Below are 22282 nucleotides of genomic sequence, written 5' to 3' on the forward strand. Positions count from 1 at the left end.
GCTCAGGCGGGCAGACCTGTAACAGGCATAGCCTAAGGCTAACAAAGCAGGGGTCCAGGCCCCAAAAGGCACAGGACTGACCCCAAGAACTGGGCGGCTTGGTGTGCCATCTGTGAGTCAACCGCCCAGGTGATTGTTAGCAAAGTAGACTCTCCCGGCGCTTTCAGGGAGCGCGGGCGCGCACGCCCGCCATCCTAGTCACCTGGCAAACCCAATTAACAGTCATAGCCCTAGGGGAACTTTGCCCGGACCTTGGCCTCCCAGGCTTTTGCCTGGACTCAGGGATTGGGCGGCCAGGCTAACCTTGTGTGCGACAGCCCGGTTGGCAGATCGGCTGCCCAGCGGAGTGAGCGGAACACAGGGGAGGTCACAGTAGCATACACCTTCGGCACTCCCTGGGAGTCGACACGGGCTCCATCTGCTCCACAGACACAATCTGGGGCAAGGCCTCAGGCAGAAGCCCTTAGCTCTACTCTCTCCGCTTCCGGATCCAGATCAGTCTGGGCGGCAGCATTACATCTCCAAGTCCTGCAAGTGGCTAGCTGGGCTTCCGGGCGGCCAGCTGGGAGAAGTCAGTGTGCTCCAGTGAATCCAGCGGGCCCCAGCGGGAGCCTTCGGGTGCCTGCTTTGGGATCGGAACAGCCTGGGCAGCAGCACACTGTCTACAAGCAGTGCAGGAGGTAAGCTGTGCACCAGAGGCCAACTGGGAAGGGGCAGCTTGCACTGGTGAGTCCAGCACTGACAAGATAAACTAACACCAGTGAGATCAGGATGGCAAAAGGCAAACGCAGGAACGTCACTAACAGAAATCAAGGCAATATGGCAACATCTGAACCCAATTCTCCTCTACCAACATGTCCTGGATACCCCATCACACCAGTAAAACAAGATTTGGATTTAAAATCACTGGTCATGATGCTGGTACAGGAACACATGAAGGTCATACATAAAGAAATTCAGGAGAAAATGGATCAAAAGTTAGAAGCCCTTGCAAGGGAAACACAAAAATCATTGAAAGAAATCCAGGAGAATACAAAAGCCAACAAGGAGGAAATGCAAAAAACACTTAAAGAAATACAGGAGAACTTTGCTCAACAGGCTGAGGTCATGAAAGACGAAACACAAACATCTCTTAAAGAAATACAGGAGAACTTTGGTCAACAGGCTGAGCTCATGAAAGAGGAAACACAAAAATCTCTTAAAGAATTACAGGAAAACACAAACATGCAAGTGAAGGAGCTAAGCAAAACCATCCAGGATCTAAAATCAGAAGTAGAAACAACTAAGAAAACTCAAAGGGAGACAACTTTGGAGATAGAAAGCCTTGGGAAGAAATCAGGGGACAGAGATACAAATATCAACAACAGAATACAAGAGATAGAAGAAAGAATCTCAGATGCTGAAGATTCCATAGAAACCATGGACTCAACAGTTAAAGAAAATGCAAAATGCAAAAAGCTTGTAACCCAAAATATCCAGGAAATCCAGGACACAATGAGAAGACCAAACCTAAGGATTATAGGCATAGATGAGAGTGAAGATTTGCAACTTAAAGGGCCAGCAAATATCTTCAATAAAATTATGGAAGAAAACTTCCCTAACCTAAAGAGAGAGATGCCCATGAATATACAAGAAGCCTACAGAACTCCAAACAGACTTGACCAGAACAGAAATACTTCCCGTCACATAATAATCAAAACACCAAATGTTCTAAACAAAGAAAGAATACTAAAGGCAGTAAGAGAAAAAGGCCAAGTAACATATAAAGGAAGACCTATCAGAATCACAGCAGACTTTTCACCTGAGACTATGAAGGCTAGAAGGTCCTGGGCAGATCTCATGCAGACTCTAAGAGAACACAAATGCCAACCAAAACTACTATATCCAGCAAAACTCTCAATCACCATAGATGGAGAAACTAAGATATTTCATGACAAAACCAAGTTTACCCAATATCTATCCACAAACCCGGCCCTAAAAAGGATAATAGGAGGACAACACCAATACAAGGAGGGAAACTTCACCCTGGAAAAAGCAAGATAGTAACCTTTCATCAAACCCAAAAGAAATTAAGCATTCAAATTTAAAAAATAACGTCAAAAATGATAGGAAGTAACAATCACTATTCCTTAATATCTCTTAACATCAATGGACTTAATGCCCCAATAAAAAGACACAGACTAACTGACTGGATACGTAAACAGGACCCTACATTTTGCTGCTTACAGGAAACACACCTCAGGGTCAAAGACAAACAGTACCTTAGAGTAAAAGGCTGGAAGACAATTTTACAAGCAAATGGTCTCAGGAAACAAGCTGGAGTAGCCATTTTAATATCAGATAAAATTGACTTTCAACCCAAAGTCATCAAAAGAGACCCTGAGGGACACTTCTTGCTGGTCAAAGGAAAAATACAAAAAGAAGAACTGTCAATCCTGAACATCTATGCCCCAAATGCAAGGGCACCCTCTTTCGTAAAAGAAACTTTATTAAAACTAAAAGCACACATTGTACCTAACACAATAATTGTGGGTGACTTCAACACTGCACTTTCCTCAATGGACCGATCAGGAAAACAGAAACTAAACAGGGACACAATGAAACTAATTGAAGCTTTGGACCAATTAGATTTAACAGATATATATAGAACATTCTATCCTAAAACAAAAGAATATACCTTTTTCTCAGCACCTCATGGTACCTTCTCCAAAATCGACCATATAATTGGTCACAAGACAGACCTCAACAAATATAAGAAGATCGAACTAATCCCATGCCTCCTATCTGATCACTATGGAGTAAAAGTGGTCTTCAATAGCAACAGAAACAACAGAAAGCCCACATACACGTGGAAACTGAACAATACTCTACTCAATGATACCTTGGTCAAGGAAGAAATAAAGAAAGAAATTAAAGACTTTTTAGAACACAATGAAAATGAAAACACAACATACCCAAATCTATGGGACACAATGAAAGCAGTGCTAAGAGGAAAACTCATAGCCCTGAGTGCCTCCAAAAAGAAAATGGAGAGAGCATACATTACCAGCTTAATGACACACCTGAAAGCCCTGGAACAAAAAGAAGCTATTTCGCCCAGGAGGAGTAGAAGGCAGGAAATCATCAAACTCAGGGCCGAAATCAATCAAGTAGAAACAAAGAGAACCATACAAAAAATCAACAAAACCAGGAGCTGGTTCTTTGAGAAAATCAACAAGATAGATAAACCCTTAGCCAGAATGACCAAAGGGCACAGAGAAAGTATCCAAATTAACAAACTTAGAAATGAAAAGGGAGATATAACAACGGAAACTGAGGAAATCCAAAAAATCATCAGATCCTACTACAAGAGCCTATACTCAACACAACTGGAGAATCTGGAGGAAATGGACAATTTCCTTGACAGATACCAAATACCAAAATTAAATCAGGACCAACTAGACCATCTAAACAGTCCCATAATGCCTAAAGAAATAGAAGGAGTCATAGAAAGTCTTTCAACCAAAAAAAGCACAGGACCAGATGGCTTCAGTGCAGAATTCTACCAGACCTTCAAAGAAGAGTTAACACCAATACTCTTCAAACTATTCCACAAAATAGAAACAGAAGGAACACTACCCAATTCCTTCTATGAAGCCACAATTACGCTGATACCGAAGCCACACAAAGATCCAACAAAGAAAGAGAACTTCAGACCAATTTCCCTTATGAACATCGATGCAAAAATACTCAATAAAATTCTTGCCAACCGAATCCAAGAACACATCAAAACGATCATCCACCATGATCAAGTAGGCTTTATCCCAGGAATGCAGGGTTGGTTCAATATACAGAAATCCATCAATACAATCCACTACATAAACAAACTCAAAGAACAAAACCACATGGTCATTTCATTGGATGCTGAAAAAGCATTTGACAAAATTCAGCATCCCTTCATGCTTAAAGTCTTGGAGAGAACAGGAATTCAAGGCCCATACCTAAACATAATAAAAGCAATATACAGCAAACCGGTAGCCAGCATCAAACTAAATGGAGAGAAACTTGAAGCAATCCCACTGAAATCAGGGACCAGACAAGGCTGCCCCCTTTCTCCTTATCTTTTCAATATTGTACTTGAGGTACTAGCTCGGGCAATTCGACAACATAAGGAGGTCAAAGGGATACAAATTGGAAAGGAAGAAGTCAAACTATCATTATTTGCAGACGACATGATCGTCTACCTAAGTGACCCAAAGAACTCCACTAGAGAGCTCCTACAGCTGATAAACAACTTCAGCAAAGTGGCAGGTTATAAAGTCAACTCAAGCAAATCAGTGGCCTTCCTATACTCAAAGGATAAGCAGGCTGAGAAAGAAATTAGGGAAATGACCCCCTTCACAATAGCCACAAACAGTATAAAGTATCTTGGGGTGACTCTTACCAAACATGTGAAAGATCTGTATGACAAGAACTTCAAGACTCTGAAGAAGGAAATGGAAGAAGACCTCAAAAAATGGGAAAACCTCCCATGCTCATGGATCGGTAGAATCAATATAGTTAAAATGGCCATTTTGCCTAAAGCACTATACAGATTCAATGCAATACCCATCAAAATCCCAACTCAATTCTTCACAGAGTTAGAAAGAGCAATTATCAAATTCATCTGGAAAAACAAAAAACCCAGGATAGCTAAAACTATTCTCAGCAACAAAAGGAAATCTGGGGGAATCAATATCCCTGACCTCAAGCAATACTACAGAGCAATAGTGTAAAAACTGCATGGTATTGGTACAGTGACAGGCAGGAGAATCAATGGAACAGGATTGAAGATCCAGAAATGAACCCACACACCTATGGCCACTTGATCCTCGACAAAGAGGCTGAAAACATCCAATGGAAAAAAGATAGCCTTTTCAACAAATGGTGCTGGTTCAACTGGAGGTCAGCATGCAGAAGAATGCGAATTGATCCATCCTTGTCTCCTTGTACTAAGCTCAAATCCAAATGGATCAAGGACCTCCACATAAAGCCAGACACTCTGAAGCTAATAGAAAAAAAACTGGGGAAGACCCTTGAGGACATCGGTACAGGGAGAAAGTTTCTGAACAGAACACCAATAGCGTATGCTCTAAGAGCAAGAATTGACAAATGGGACCTCATAAAATTACAAAGTTTCTGTAAGGCAAAGGACACCATCAAGAGGACAAATCGGCAACCAACAAATTGGGAAAAGATCTTCACCAATCCTGCATCAGATAGAGGGCTAATATCCAATATATATAAAGAACTCAAGAAGTTAGACTCCAGAAAACCAAACAACCCTATTAAAAAATGGGGTACAGAGTTAAACAAAGAATTCTCACCTGAAGAACTTCGGATGGCGGAGAAGCATCTTAAAAAATGCTCAACTTCATTAGTCATTAGGGAAATGCAAATCAAAACAACACTAAGATTTCATCTTACACCAGTCAGAATGGCTAAGATTAAAAATTCAGGAGACAGCAGGTGTTGGAGAGGGTGTGGAGAAAGAGGAACACTCCTCCACTGCTGGTGGGGTTGCAAATTGGTACAACCACTCTGGAAATCAGTCTGGCAGTTCCTCCGAAAACTGGGCACCTTACTTCCAGAAGATCCTGCTATACCACTCCTGGGCATATACCCAGAAGACTCCCCACCATGTAATAAGGATACATGTTCTACTATGTTCATAGCAGCCCTATTTGTAATTGCCAGATGCTGGAAAGAACCCAGGTATCCCTCAACAGAAGAGTGGATGCAAAAAATGTGGTATATCTACACAATGGAGTACTATTCAGCCATTAGAAACAATGAATTCATGAAATTCTTAGGCAAATGGATGGAGCTAGAGAATATCATACTAAGTGAGGTAACCCAGACTCAAAAGGTGAATCATGGTATGCACTCACTAATAAGTGGATATTAACCTAGAAAACTGGAATACCCAAAACATAATCCACACATCAAATGAGGTACAAGAAGAAAGGAGGAGTGGCCCCTGGTTCTGGAAAGACTCAGTGAAACAGTATTCAGCAAAACCAGAATGGGGAAGTGGGAAGGGGTGGGTGGGAGGACAGGGGAAGAGAAGGGGGCTTGCGGGACTTTCAGGTAGTGGGGGGGCTAGAAAAGGGAAATCATTTGAAATGTAAATAAATTATATCGAATAATAAAAAAAATAAACAATGTTTTACCCCCCCCAAAAAAAGAAATAAACAGTGATGATCTGAAAAAAAAAATGGCCATTTTGCCAAAAGCAATGTACAGATTCAATGCAATACTCATCAAAATATCAACTCAATTCTTCACAGAGTTAGAAAGAGGAATTATCAAATTCATCTGGAATAACAAAAAACCCAGGATAGCTAAAACTATTCTCAGCAACAAAAGAAATTCTGGGGGAATCAGTATCCCTGACCTCAAGCAATACTACAGAGCAATAGTGTTTAAAACTGCATGGTATTGGTACAGTGACAGGCAGGCAGATCAATGGAACAGGATTGAAGATCCAGAAATGAACCCACACACCTATGGCCACTTGATCCTTGACAAAGGGGCTGAAAACATCCAATGGAAAAAAGATAGCCTTTTCAACAAATGGTGCTGGTTCAACTGGAGGTCAGCATGCAGAAGAATGCAAATTGATCTATCATTGTCTCCTTGTACTAAACACAAATCCAAATGGATCAAGGACCTCCACATAAAGCCAGACACTCTGAAGCTAATAGAAAAGAAACTGGGGAAGACCCTTGAGGACATCGGTACAGGGAGAAAGTTTCTGAACAGAACACCAATAGCTTATGCTCTAAGATCAAGAACTGACAAATGGGACCTCATAAAATTACAAAGTTTCTGTAAGGCAAAGGACACCATCAAAAGGACAAATCGGCAACCAACAAATTGGGAAAAGATCTTCACCAATCCTACATCAGATAGAGGGCTAATATCGAATATATATAAAGAACTCAAGAAGTTAGACTCCAGAAAACTAAACAACCTTATTAAAAAATACGGTACACAGGTAAACAAAGAATTCTCACCTGAAGAACTTTAGATGGCAGAGAAGCAGCTATAAAAATGCTCAACTTTATTAGTTATTAGGGAAATGCAAATCAAAACAACCCTGAGATTTCACCCTACACCAGTCAGAATGGCTAAGATTAAAAATTCAGGAGACAGCAGGTGTTGGAGAGGATGTGGAGAAAGAGGAACATTCCTTCATTGCTAGTGGGATTGCAAATTGGTACAACCACTCCGGAAATAAGTCTGGCAGTTCCTCCGAAAACTGGGCACCTCACTTCCAGAAGATCCTGCTATACCACTCCTGGGCATATACCCAGAATATTCCCCACCATGTAATAAGGATACATGCTCTACTATGTTCATAGCAGCCCTATTTATAATTGCCAGAAGCTGGAAAGAACCCAGGTATCCCTCAACAGAAGAGTGGATGCAAAAAATGTGGTATATCTACACAATGGAGTACTATTCAGCCATTAGAAACAATGAATTCATGAAATTCTTAGGCAAATGGATGGAGCTAGAGAACATCATACTGAGGTAACCCAGACTCAAAAGGTGAATCATGGTATGCGCTTACTAATAAGTGGATATTAACCTAGAACACTGGAATACCCAAAACATAATCCACACATCAAATGAGGTAAAAGAAGAACGGAGGAGTAGCCCCTTGTACTGGAAAGACTCAGTGAAGCAGTATTTGGGAAAACCAGAACGGGAAAATGGGAAGGGGTGGGTGGGAGGACAGGGGGATAGAAGGGGGCTTATGGGACTTTCGGGGAGTGGGGGGCTAGAAAAGGGGAAATCATTTGAAATGTAAATAAAAATATATGGAATAAAAAAATAGAACTACAAAATGATCAAGAATCATGTAGACGAGAGAAAATCTTCTGTTGTGTCATTGGTTCCCCTTCATAAACTAGAACAGAGTAAAAATAGGAAATAAGAATGAGGGGCCGGGGTGATTGGAAGAACTCAATTGGTAAATCACTTTCCCTGAAAACCTGAGTGCAGATATGTGGATAAGGGGATCCCCAAAGCTACTTACTTACCCAAAGTCTGAGAATCAATGTGTTCCAAGAGAGTAAATTAAACATTCCAGGGATTTGGCTGAATGAACATGTCTCTCTAAAACTGAGGGACCACGTGCTGGAACCCATAGGGAGGCCTGATGGCCTGAGGTCAGTCCCCAGAACACACAGTAGGGCAGAAGACAAGTGTCCAGTGGCGAGTCCTCGGACCATCACACACTTAGCTCCACATGTGTGGGACAAGGGAAAGTGAGAGGAAGACAATGCCCATCTCTTTCCTTCACATGTGTATCAATGCATGCACAACATGTACCTAGGGTGAGTATGGGGGTACAGGGCCAGTGTTCAAAATGTCTTTGTATGATCCATTCGCAAACACAGGTCATATTGACCTAAGATTTCTCAGTGATTTTTTGCATTAAAGTGGATGATTTATCTTATGATAAATTTTCCATTGTTGAATAATAGTATTTATTAATGGCTTATATATTAAGACAAATCTAGACGGGTGGCTTGGTAGTTAACAGCTCTAGTTGTGTTTTCTCAGATACTCAGTTTTTGTTGCTAGCACACACATTGCAGCACTGTGTGTAGCTCCAGTTCCAGGGGATCAAGCACTTGATTCCATCACACATGTTGCTTCAAAAATGCACATAGGCACAACACCTGTGTGTGTTTATTTCTCTCTCTCTCTCTCTCTCTCTGTGTGTGTGTGTGTGTGTGTGTGTGTGTGAAAGAGAGAGGGGGTATGTGTTTTGCTGTGTGTGTTTGTCTACAAAATTTAAGTGTAAACAAAAAAATAAAATGATGCAGTTTGGTTAAGGCCTAGGAGCTGCTGTTCCAGGGTGTGCAGGTCTCCTATGCCTCAGAGCACTAAACAAGTGACCATGCAGGGACCCAATGGAAATGAACCTAAGCACACCATCTCTCCTCCATTAGGATGGAGCCCTGGAAGCTGATTTTCTCCCTGCTTGGCTCTGAGTATGCCTGACAGGTCCTACTCTACTGTCCACCCCTCCCCCTCACCAACTCCAATGCCCATTACCTGTTCCTCCTATCAGATTCATCCACATGATGTCGACTGGAGTGTATTAATCGTTCAGTTTTGTCCAGGTCACCCACACTGGCTGCTCGCTGCAAAGGACCCGTAGGGTCATATCCGATATAGGAGAGGGTAAATTTGTGCCTTCTCTGATGATTTATGCATGTACAGCCCAAACATGAATGCCACAGACGGGTGTACCAGCGTCTCCTTTGGGGGACGTTTCTTGTCTGGACATCATATCTAAGATCTTCCTCCATTATTGAGGCCTAGGGCCTCAGGGCCCCCTGAGGGCCACCCAAGATCTACTTTCCCTCTCTTCCCTTCCCTTTAGCTGATCACTGCTTCCCAAATTCTATAATAAAACAAAACAGATTTAAAACTCTTGTGAACAAAACACTAAACAGTCCAGCACGTTCAGTATCAACTGAACTATACTTCAGTATACAGCAGTACTGCTATGCTAGAACCACCACTGTTACATGCTGTGAGGTCACAATGGTGCTATGTTAATGTTCTATGCACACATGCCCCATTCTTCAGTGGTTGGAGGCCAGGTATCTAATAAACTTATGTACTAAGCTCATTCTTTGAAAGTACACAATGTAGTAGTGTTTTCTTAGTATGTCATTAAAATTATGCACCCATCACCCTATTTGTTTTAAAAACATTTTTATCTTTAAGAAGAAATCCTTTTGTCTAAGAATTTCATGAATTCATTGTTTCTGATGCTCCACTATGTTTATAGGAAACTTTTTACAACTTAATAATAAATGATATTATAACTCTTTTAAGTGTCCCTTTTTCTTCCTGCTACTTCCAAGTTACAGGTTGAAAGTTAGAGCCCAAACAAAGGTGATTTTCTTAATCTCCTGGTGTTTTAGGATGAGGTGCTAAGTGCCTGAGACTGCAGTCTCCGACCTCAGAGGAACACAGAAGGCAGTTCAATTATAACAGCATAGCAAATTAAATGTAGATAAGTAAACTTTTTATTATACAGCAACTCTATCCAATAAGACCGAGTCTTACCCACTCTCCAACACTCTTCCCCCTCCTCTGCCTAAAGAAGACCTTACAATATAGACAAACACTTCCTGCTTTGTCTGGCCCCCTGCACAGCACTGTAATCTGAATAAACTTTCTGATTCTCCATTGCCCTTGTATGTGAGATAAGGGGACCCATGATTGGCTGGCACAAGGGGAACTCTACATCCTCCTCTAACAAATAGGCTCTCAAATGTGGCTGCTCTGTTTCTACATCCAAAGAGTGAGAAGACCTGTGTGTGTGTGACCTGGGAACAATTCAGATTCAGCCTGAGCCTTGATTTTTCCCATCTCTGAAAGGAGTTTGACCATGCCTTTCCTTTGACCCCAGTCCACTTGGTTGTCTGGAAGGTAGACTCTAACAGTAAGATCAAAGGGGGAGAAAGATATAAGACTACTCTTCAGAAGGGGAGCCAGGAAGTGTTAGCCCTGTGTGTGTGAGGAGGGGCCTCTTACCAACAGAAAAGAGCATAAATGGATTGCTCTTCTTAAACTGCCCCCTGTTGTGCTGAAACTGCTGAGGGTTAAAGTCATTGGGATTGGAGAAGTACTTGGGATCTTTCAGCAAAGAGCCCAGTATAGGCAATACATCAGTGCCCTGGAAGACAGGAGCCATGGGACTAATTAGGCAAGGTGATAGATGAGCATCCTCAGGGCTCACAAGATTGGAAGGAAGAGGAGAAAAGGAGAGGGGCTGAGCTAAGGGGGAAGTGTTGGCCAATGTGACAGGTTCTCTTGGAGCAGTGGTGGTTCGAGTTCTCTGAGGAAGGTCTCTTGAGAGACTCACAATCTCTTGGAACAGAATGTTAGGGAATGAGCAAGCCCATGCCTGTCAATTCAGGAGGTTGTGGGCCCAGGAAGAAGTTCACACTCCCTGGTACAGCAATTTGGGGTTTGTGTGCCTCAGCAGGCTGTGTGGAGGACGTGAGACTCTTCAACATAAGAAACAAATTCTAAAGAAACAGAGTCATGGTCCTTACCATGAGAGTTTGCTAAACATGGGGTTGATGCCTGAAAAACAGGGAGACCCAGGATTGAGGACAGCTTAAACACCATGGTGAAGGAGCAAAATTTTCATTGAGAAGGAAGTGTGTAAAACTCTGACTGGGGACGGCCTGCTGGGTCAAGAGGACTGGAATGAAGACTCTTAGGCTCGGCGGGGAAGTACCTTGGGGATGAGGATGCCCCAAAAGTTGATGTCCTTGGTAGTTCTACAAGCCACACCAAGAGGAATTATGTCTCCATATCTCTGGGATCTCATGGATCACAGCCTTGGTGTAAGGTGTCTGCATTCTATCCTCATACTGAGGCTGTTGGTTCCTGCCAATCACCTGGTCAATCTCCTCATGCACCATAGCTGAGAAGAGATGTGTTTATACATTTAGAAAGGGAAGATGCATTAAATATGCAAAAATATGGTGATGTGGAATTATGGGTGAAATGTTATAGACCATTTGCAGTAGATGCTAGCTATATATGGTGCTGGAATAGGATCCCATTAACCTTCTTGGGCTAGAATGAGAGGCATTAGCAGGAGACATTTACAGATTGGTCAGAGAAAAAAAAGCAAAATACCTTTGATGATTGAGAGGAGCAGTTTCCAAATACGTTCAGGCCTTTTCATTTTTTTAAATACAAGTGAGACTCAGCATGAGATGGGCAGTTTTCAGTGATAAATTAGTACCCCAGGATTCCCTCCAACACTGAGCCCCAGACACACTAGACAAGGCACATTACCATATGAAACATCACCATAGCAATACCATTGAACATATCTCAGAACTAGAGACATTGGACAATTCTAGCCTAAGCAGGCCTTAGGTGCATGCTGAATAAGGCAAATTGTAATTTTGAGCAATCAACCATTTGTCATCTTATGTCTGCCTGAAATTAGACATGCTCATGATTATATAAGTACATGCATTGTGGGAAATGGCATGCCCAGTTAGCAAAGGCTTACATAACTCAAGCCTGCCAATCAAAACCCAAAACCACACACACCCTGCCTTTAGCAATCAACCCTTTGTCTTTCTGAACTCATAAAAGGAAACCCTGGACAATCGCCTGGGCTCCTCAGCAAATCCTGCTCAACCCTCCACTCCTTTACACTGTAGCTATTCCTTACTTTCTCCTTGATTAGGAAAAATACCCCACAGCTTTTCCATTTGTTGCATTTCTTCAGAATTCTGAAAGTAGCTTAAAAATATGCTAAGAACCTGGAGAAACCAGTCAGATGGTGACCAGCATTCACAATGGGTGCCTATCAGATCAGCTTCCTTCAGAGACTATCTTAAATCCCTGATATCTGGGAGAACTGGGGTAGGGATAGCCAATGTCCAGCACGGTGTAGTGGTCTGTGGCCTCTACCGTCCCTGTCTCCCTCAAATTTACCTGCAACGGCAGGTGCTTCATGAGGAGCAAGAAGTTGAAGCTCATGGCTGTGCTGTCCATCTCTGTGCCCACGAAGAAAAGGTTCAGTGTGGTCATCAACAGATTCCTCTTGGGAAAATGAGTTTGGGGGTTCTTCTCCTACATGGAGAGGGACATATATCTTAATTCCACTTAGCACTCTTTTAGACACTACTGGTAGTTTTCCCAGGATTCACTTTTCTTGGTTTCAGATTGAAGGTGGGAAGGGAGAGTCTGACCAATCAAGGCCCTCCCCAAGTGCTGGCTTCCCTCATACCCCGCAAGAAACAAACATAAAATCCTTCTTCCTTGGTCTTTCCCTGGGTGAATCTCTGTACTTTTGCTATCAACCTTGTTGGAATTTATCTAAAATAGTAATGAAGTTTTTAAAAAGAGGAGAGATGGTGGAGAGGGTAAGAAAGTGGAGAGAAGTAGAGAAAATTGAAATGAAGGGGTGACAAAGGGAGGATTTTCTGCAAGATGGAGAATCAGAATTGGCAATGACAACAGCCTACTTTTTCACAATTTGAAGATGCCCTTGGAGGAAATTCTTCCCCTGCAGGTGTGCATTTGTGAAGTGTGCCTGCATGTGTTTTTGCACACATGTATGTGCCTAATTGAGCATCAGTGCCAGAGTGCATCTCTCTCACTGTGTGTGTGTGTGTGTGTGTGTGTCTCTGTGTGTGTGTGTGTGTGCATTCACATCTGTGTTTTGATTATTTCTGGGTACAAGTGTGCCTGTGGGTGTCCCCACCCATAAGTATATATGAGGCAGTCAGAAGAGAACATTGCATATCTTTTATCAATCACTTCCCTATTCATTTGAGGCAGGGTCGGCTGTCAAACCTAGCTGTAAAAGAACTTCTGGGGAAATTAGTATCCCAGACCTCAAGCAATACTACAGAGCAATAGTGTTAAAAAACTGCATGGTAATGGCACAGTGACAGCAAGTGGACCAATGGAATAGAATTGAAGACCCAGAAATGAATCCACATACCTATGGTCACTTGATCTTTGACAAAGGAGCCGAAAACCTCCAGTGGAAAAAAGATAGCCTTTTCAACAAATGGTGCTGCTTCAACTGGAGGTCAGCATGCAGGATAATGCGAATTGATCCATTCTTATCTCCATGTACTAAGCTCAATTCTAAGTGGATCATGGACCTCCACATAAAACCAGACACCCTTAAACTAATAGAAAAGAACCTTGGGAAAAACCTTGAAGACATAGGCACAGGGGAAAAGTTCCTGAACAGAACACCAACAGATTATGCTCTAAGATCAAGAATTGACAAATAGGATCTCATAAAATTACAAAGTTTCTGTAAGGCAAAGGACATCATCAAAAGGACAAATCATCCATCAACAAATTGGGAAAAGATCTTCACCAACCCTACATCAGATAGAGGGCTAATATCCCATATATACAAAGAACTCAAGAAGTTAGACTCCAGAAAACCAAATAACACTATTAAAATATGGGGTACAGATTTAAACAAAGAATTTTCACCTGAAGAACTTCAGATGGTGGAGAAGCACCTTAAAAAATGCTCAACATCATTAGTCATTAGGGAAATGCAAATCAAAACAATCCTGAGATTTCACCTTACACCAGTCAGAATGCCAAGATAAAAAATTCAGGAGACAGCAGGTGTTGGCAAGGATATGGAGAAAGAGGAACACTCCTCTGCTGTTGGTGGGGTTGCAAAGTGGTACAACCACTCTGGAAATCAGTCTGGCGGTTCCTCAGAAAACTGGGCACCTCACTTCCAGAAGATCCTACCACTCCTGGGCATATACCCAGAGGATTCCCCAGCATGTAATAAGGACACATGCTCCACTATGTTCATAGCAGCCATATTTATAATAGCCAGAAGCTGGAAAGAACCCAGGAATCCCTCAACAGAAGAATGGATGCAAAAAATGTGGTATATATACACAATGGAGTACTATTCAGCCATTAGAAACAATGAATTCATGAAATTCTTAGACAAATGGATGGAGCTGGAGAACATCATACTAAGCGAGGTAACCCAGTCTCAAAATATCAGTCATGGTATGCACTCACTAATAAGTGGATATTAACCTAGAAACCTGGATTACCCAAAACATAATCTACACATCAAATGAGGTACAAGAAGAAAGGAAGAGTGGCCCCTTGTTCTGGAAAGACTCAATGAAGCAGTATTCAGCAAAACCAGAATGGAGAAGTGGGAAGGGGTGGGTGGGAGGACAGGGGGAGAGAAGGGGGCTTACAGGACTTTTTGGGAGTGGGGGTGTTAGGAAAGGGGAAATCATTTGAAATGTAAATAAAAAATACACCGAATAAAAAAAATTTAAAAAAATTTAAAAAAATTTAAAAAAATGCAAAAAAAAAAAAAAAAAGAATTGACAAATGGGATCTCATAAAATTACAAAGTTTCTGTAAGGCAAAGGACACTGTCAAAAGAACAAAATGGCAACCAACAAATTGGGAAAAGATCTTCATCAACCCTACATCTGATAGAGGGCTAATATCCAATATATTCAAGAACTCAAGAAGTTAAACCCCAGGGAACCAAATAATGCTATTAAAAAATGGGGTACAGACCTAAACAAAGAATTTGCACCTGAAGAAATTCAGATGGCTGAGAAGCACCTTAAGAAATGCTCAACATCATTAGTCATTATGGAAATGCAAATCAAAACAACCCTGAGATTTCACCTCACATCAGTCAGAATGGCTAAGGTTAAAAACTCAGGAGACAGCAGGCATTGGTGAGGATGTGGAGAAAGAGGAACACTCCTTCACTGCTGGTGGGATTGAAAGATGGTACAACCAGTATGGAAATCAGTCTGGCATTTCCTAAGAAAACTGGACATGACACTTCAGGAGGACCCTGCTATACCTCTCCTGGGCATATACCCAGAGAATTACCCAGCATGTAATAAGCACACATGCTTCTCTATGTTCATAGAAGCCTTATTTATAATAGCCAGAAGCTGGAAAGAACCCAGATATCCCTCAATGGAGGAATGGATACAGAAAATGTGGTATATATACACAATGGAGCACTATTCAGCAATTTAAAACAATGAATTCATGAATATTTTAGGCAGATTGATGGAACTGGAAAATATCATCCTAAGCCAGGTAACACAATCACAAAAGAATACACATAGAATGCAATCATTGATAAGTGGATATTAATTAGCCTGAAGCTCTGAATACTGAAGATACAATTAGCATATCAAATGATTCCCCTGAAGAATGAAAAAGAGGGCCCTAATCCTGCAAAGGCTTGATCCAGCATTGTAGGGGAGTACCAGGACAGAGAAAAGAGAGGGGGAAAGATAGGAGAATGGATGGAGAGAAGAGGATTTATGGGACATATGGGGAGCGGGGAACTGGGAAAGGGGATAGCTTTGGATTGTAAACAAAGAATATAGAATATAGAATATATATATATATATATATATATATATATATATATATATATATATATATATATATACACATACATGATCATCTCATTAGATGCTGATAAAGCTTTTGACAAAATACAATTCCCCTGTCATGGTTTGAATATGCTTGGCCCAGGGAGGAGCACTATATGGAGGTGTGGCCTTCTTGGAGTAGGTGTGTCCCTGTGCATGTGGGCTAGAAGACTCAAATCCTAGCTGTCTAGTGAGTCTTCCACTAGAAGCTTTGGGATAAGGATGTAGAACTCCAAGCTCTGCCTGCATGGTGCCTGGATGATACCATGGTCCCTCTTTGATGATAGTGGGCTGAACCACTGGACCTGTAAGCCAGCCCCAATTAAATGTTGCCCTTCATTAGTCATGATGTCTGTTCACAGCAGTAAAACGCTAAGACAGAAGTTGGTACCAGGGACTGTTGGTTTGGAAGAATGTGGATTTGGGGACTTTGGATTTGGAAAGTGGTGAGATGCTTTAAGTGGAGATTAATGGATGATCCTAGTAAGAATATGGAAGACTTTGTTTCTAAGAGTGATTTGAACTGTGCTGACCTGGCCCAAGTGGTATCAGTAGAGAAGAAATTCACTCTGTGGCCTAGAGACTGTTTATGTAGCACTTTTACAGAGAATGTGATTGGTTTTGCCTTTGTCTAAAGAGTCTACCTGAGGCAAAGGTAAAAAGATTTATATTAATTGCATTGACAAATGAAGTCTCAAAAATTCCCAGCAGAGCCTTTGTTCTCTGGTTAAATCTTATGAAGAGCATTTTGATCAAGTATAACTATTTTAGAAAGGAAACATATAAAATATATGGTTTGAGTATTAAATGCGCACCAGGAAGAAGAATAGGGCTGAATCCTATGTGATAGGACTTAACAGATTAAGGGAATGGTATTTTGGAGCAAGAGCCTACCCAGCTAAATTTAGATCCAGGCACGGTGGTCCATACCTTTAATCCCAGGAGATAAAACCAAGCAGATCTCTGACTTCCAGGCTGTTCTGAGACAAAGGAAGTTCTAGGTGAAGAAGGCTTAAATCTAGGCATGATGGTACATACCTTTAATCCCAGGGAACAGAACCATGCACAACTCTAAATTTAAAGTCAGTCTACTACAGAGGAAGTTTCAGGACAGCCAAGATCAGGCAGTGAAGGAGACAGAAAACTGAAAGCTAGTGATAGTGTAAGGGAACAAGTAGGCCATGTCCAGCACCATCGAGCAGCAGAACTCAGCAGCTTTGACTATGTGACACTGGATTTAGAGTCCAAAACAGAAGAATTCCTGGGACAGCTGATGCTGGTTAGGTGGAGCTAAGAAATTAATGCTGATTAAGAAGAAGCCAGCGGCCTTTGCTGCAATGCGATGCCCAAATCCAAGTGAGACAAGAAGATTTCCTTAACAAAAACTACCAAGAAAGGCTTGGAACTGAAGCAGAACCTGAGAGAAGACCTTCGGAAATGCGTGGACAGCTACAAGCACCTCTTCATCTTACCTGTGGCCAACATGAGGAACAGCAAGCTCAAGGATATCCGGAATGTCTGGAAGCACAGCCGGATGTTCTTTGACAAAAACAAGGTGATGATGGTGGTCGAAGCCCATCTGACAAATACAAAGTTAACCTGCATTATGTCAGCAAGAAGTTGAGAGGGGAAGTTGGGCTCCTTTTTACCAACTGCACGAAGGAGGAGGTGAATGAGTGCTTCACAAATTATTCAGAAATGGATTTTGCTCAAGCAGGGATCAAATCAACTTTAACCGTGAGCCTGGATCCAGGGCCACTGAAGCAGTTCTCTTATTCCATAGAGCCACAGCTGAAGCAGCTGGGGCTGCACACTGCCCTCAAGAAAGGTGTGGTGACCCTGCTATCTGACTATGAAGTGTGAAAAGAGGGTGACATGCTGACCCCAGAGCAGGCCCGTGTCCTGAACCTGTTTGGGTATGAGATGGCTGGGTTCAAAGTGACCATCAAATATATGTGGGATGCCCAGGCGGGAAGATTCCAGCAGATGGACGATGACCTGCCTGAGAGTGCGCCTGAGTCTGAGGGAGAGTCTGAGGAAGAGGATGACAGCTAGAGCCAAGACTAAGGCCTTCCAGCAAGTTCTTCATCTCCCCTGGACCCCCCAGGACTGCTGTCACCACTCTGGAGGGATCAGCTATTTATTTTGCCATGGATAAAGACAAGGGAGGGTGCTAGGGAATGACTTTGTTTCTATAAAGAATAAAATTGTGTCTGCGGGGTGTTCCCTGTGGACAGAAGGAGAAAAAAAAAGAAGAGACCATCACTACTGAGGTGAAATCTTCTGAGCAGCGTTTTCTGAAAGCACAAAGAAACTGTGTTCCAGAGATAGCCAAGATTGCACCTCCTGTAGCATCTGTACTTGGTAATATGTAAGAGTCACCCAGGTGATACTGGTTTTGAAGGCATGAAGGGGTCATGAAAAATAGTTGAGGCTTGACATTGTGAGAGGCCATGGAAGGCCATTTGTGAAAGTATATCCCATTTCAGTTGATGGCCCAGGACTGAAGTGGTCATGCAAAGAATCTGAGGTTTGGCACTATGAAGAGAGCCTGTGAGAACCTATTTGTGAAGCCTACACAAAACCAGAATGTATTAGAGATGCAAGTACCAGAGGATGATTACCAAGAATAGCAGCAGCAGTGGAGTGGGTCAACCTGAGCTTAGAGTGCTAGAGAGGGCAGAACTTGAAATGTGATACCAGCCCTCTGGGGGAGGCCAGAAGATCATGACATTGAAACAAACTGTTTTAACACTGAAGTTGCCTTGGAGACCACAAGTTGTTCAAGATGCCAGATTCATGACCTATCTGCTGAGGAAAGCTGCTAACAGGGAGTAAAACTAGCCAAGGAGAAAGAAGGTCCTTACAGTCAACAAAGATAAAATGAGGGTTGGAGATCTGAAGACAGTTTTGACACCAGACACAGAGATACAGAGTTTGGAGTTGGCCCAGCTAGTTTCCTGTCTTGTATTGAGGATTACAGTTAAGTGACTGTATGAATCTCAGAAGAAGCTTTGAACTTTGGACTTTTAACATTGTTGAGGGTTCTATAGACTATGGGACTTTGAGAGTTGGACTAAATGTATTTTGTGTTATGCTATGTTTAGGTTTGGCCCCCATAGGCTCATATGTTTAAACAAGCCTATGGGGACCATACCTAAACAAGCAAAGTAGCTGGAATGGAACATCCAGGTTTGAATATGCTTGGCCCAAGGAGGTGTTGCCATGTTGGAGTAGGTGTGTCACTGTGTGTGGGAGCGCTAAGACTCTCATCCTAGCAACCTGGAAATGAGTCTTCCACTAGCAGCCTTCAGATAGAGATGTAGAACTCTCACCTCTGCCTGCACCATGCCTGCTTGGACACTACAATGCTCCCTCCTTTATAATAGACTGAATCTCTGAACCTTTAAACCAGCCCCCGATTAAATGTTGTCCTTTATAAGACCTGCATTGGTCATGGTATCTGTTCACAGAAGTAAAACCCTAACAAAGATACCCTCTTCATGGTAAAAGTATTGGAGAGGTTAGGAATTCAAGGTCCATACCTAAACATAATAAAAGCAATATACAGAGCTGAAGGGCCATCAGCAGTGGAACCAAGGCGTCACAGGGACCAGTTAGGCCCTGCGCCCACGACCACTGACCTTCGCTGACCAGCCGGGCAGCAAGCAGCTGCAGTTGTGCGGCGCCTTTCCTGCACGGAGGCCACTACAGAACTCGGCCTCCCACCAGTCAGGAGAGGTGCATCCATCTTGGTTCCGTACTCCAGAGATCGGACAGACTGAGGTACACAAACATAATCCGAGGCCAACACCGCGGTGGTCTGAGCCCGACGGGCGTTGGCCTGCACCCAGGCCCTGGGCGGGTCGGGGGGCCATCGGGGTGCCAACCTAGCCAGGAGGTTTTTTACCCAGGCCTGCGTGCGCGCCGCCGACATTTTGCCTGCAGGACGACAGAGAGCTCTGGCGGGCAGACCTGTAACAGGCATAGCCTAAGACTAACAAAGCAGGGGTCCAGGCCCCAAAAGGCACAGGACTGACCCCAAGAACTGGGCGGCTTGGTGGGCCATCTGTGAGTCAACCCGCCCAGGTGATTGTTAGCAAAGCAGATTCTCCCGGCGCTTTCAGGGAGCGCAGGCACGCACGCCCGCCATCCTAGTCACCTGGCGGACCCAATTAGCAGTCATAGCCCTAGGGGAACTTTGCTCGGACCTTGGCCTCCCAGGCTTTTGCCTGGACTCAGGGACTGGGCGGCCAGGCTAACCTTGTGTGCACCAGCCCGGTTGGCGGATCGGCTGCCCAGCAGAGTGAGCAGAACACAGGGGAGGTCACAGCAGCATACACTGTAGGCACTCCCTGGGGGTGCACACGGGCTCCATCTGGTCCACAGACACAATCTGGGGCAAGGCCTCAGGCAGAAGCCCTCAGCTCTACTCTCTCAGCTTCCGGATCCAGATCAGCCTGGGCGGCAGCACCACATCTCCAAGTCCTGCAAGAGGCTAGCTGGGCTTCCGGGCGGCCAGCTGGGAGAAGTCAGTGTGCTCCAGTGAATCCAGCGGGCCCCAGCGGGAGCCTTCGGGTGCCTGCTTTGGGATCGGAACAGCCTGGGCAGCAGCACACTGTCTACAAGCAGTGCAGGAGGTAAGCTGTGCACCAGAGGCCAACTGGGAAGGGGCAGCTTGCATTGGTGAGTCCAGCACTGACAAGATAAACTAACACCAGTGAGATCAGGATGGCAAAAGGCAAACGCAGGAACGTCACTAACAGAAATCAAGGCAATATGGCAACATCTGAACCCAATTCTCCTCTACCAACATGTCCTGGATACCCCATCACACCAGTAAAACAAGATTTGGATTTAAAATCACTGGTCATGATGCTGGTACAGGAACACATGAAGGACATACATAAAGAAATTCAGGATAAAATGGATTAAAAGTTAGAAGCCCTTGCAAGGGAAACACAAAAATCATTGAAAGAAATCCAGGAGAATACAAAAGCCAACAAGGAGGAAATGCAAAAAACACTTAAAGAAATACAGGAGAACTTTGGTCAACAGGCTGAGGTCATGAAAGACGAAACACAAAAAGCTCTTAAAGAAATACAGGAGAACTTTGGTCAACAGGCTGAGGTCATGAAAGACGAAACACAAAAATCTCTTAAAGAATTACAGGAAAACACAAACATGCAAGTGAAGGAGCTAAGCAAAACCATCCAGGATCTAAAATCAGAAGTAGAAACAACTAAGAAAACTCAAAGGGAGACAACTTTGGAGATAGAAAGCCTTGGGAAGAAATCAGGGGACAGAGATGCAAATATCAACAACAGAATACAAGACATAGAAGAAAGAATCTCAGATGCTGAAGATTCCATAGAAACCATGGACTCAACAGTTAAAGAAAATGCAAAATGCAAAAAGCTTGTAACCCAAAATATCCAGGAAATCCAGGACACAATGAGAAGACCAAACCTAAGGATTATAGGCATAGATGAGAGTGAAGATTTACAACTTAAAGGGCCAGCAAACATCTTCAATAAAATTATGGAAGAAAACTTCCCTAACCTAAAGAGAGAGATGCCCATGAATATTCAAGAAGCCTACAGAACTCCAAAGAGACTGGACCAGAACAGAAATACTTCCCGTCACATAATAATCAAAACACCAAATGTTCTAAACAAAGAAAGAATACTAAAGGCAGTAAGAGAAAAAGGCCAAGTAACATATAAAGGAAGACCTATCAGAATCACAGCAGACTTTTCACCTGAGACTATGAAGGCTAGAAGGTCCTGGGCAGATCTCATGCAGACTCTAAGAGAACACAAATGCCAACCAAAACTACTATATCCAGCAAAACTCTCAATCACCATAGATGGAGAAACTAAGATATTTCATGACAAAACCAAGTTTACCCAATATCTATCCACAAACCCAGCCCTAAAAAGGATAATAGGAGGACAACACCAATACAAGGAGGGAAACTTCACCCTGGAAAAAGCAAGATAGTAACCTTTCATCAAACCCAAAAGAAGTTAAGCATTCAAATTTAAAAAATAACGTCAAAAATGATAGGAAGTAACAATCACTATTCCTTAATATCTCTTAACATCAATGGACTTAATGCCCCAATAAAAAGACACAGACTAACTGACTGGATACGTAAACAGGACCCTACATTTTGCTGCTTACAGGAAACACACCTCAGGGTCAAAGACAAACACTACCTTAGAGTAAAAGGCTGGAAGACAATTTTACAAGCAAATGGT

The 22282-nt window shown here is 42.9% G+C and overlaps 2 pseudogenes; one reads left to right on the forward strand and one right to left on the reverse strand.

Moving 5' to 3' along the window:
- Positions 1 to 9737: 9737 nt before the first annotated feature.
- LOC127697905 (cytochrome P450 2A8-like) lies at positions 9738 to 17045 on the reverse strand (annotated as a pseudogene).
- A 316-nt stretch (positions 17046 to 17361) lies between these two features.
- The window catches only part of LOC127673040 (mRNA turnover protein 4 homolog), a 165286-nt pseudogene continuing 160365 nt past the window's right edge, over positions 17362 to 22282 (forward strand).

The sequence above is a fragment of the Apodemus sylvaticus genome, chromosome 1 (genome assembly GCF_947179515.1).
Source record: "Apodemus sylvaticus chromosome 1, mApoSyl1.1, whole genome shotgun sequence".
Lineage (NCBI taxonomy): Eukaryota > Metazoa > Chordata > Mammalia > Rodentia > Muridae > Apodemus > Apodemus sylvaticus.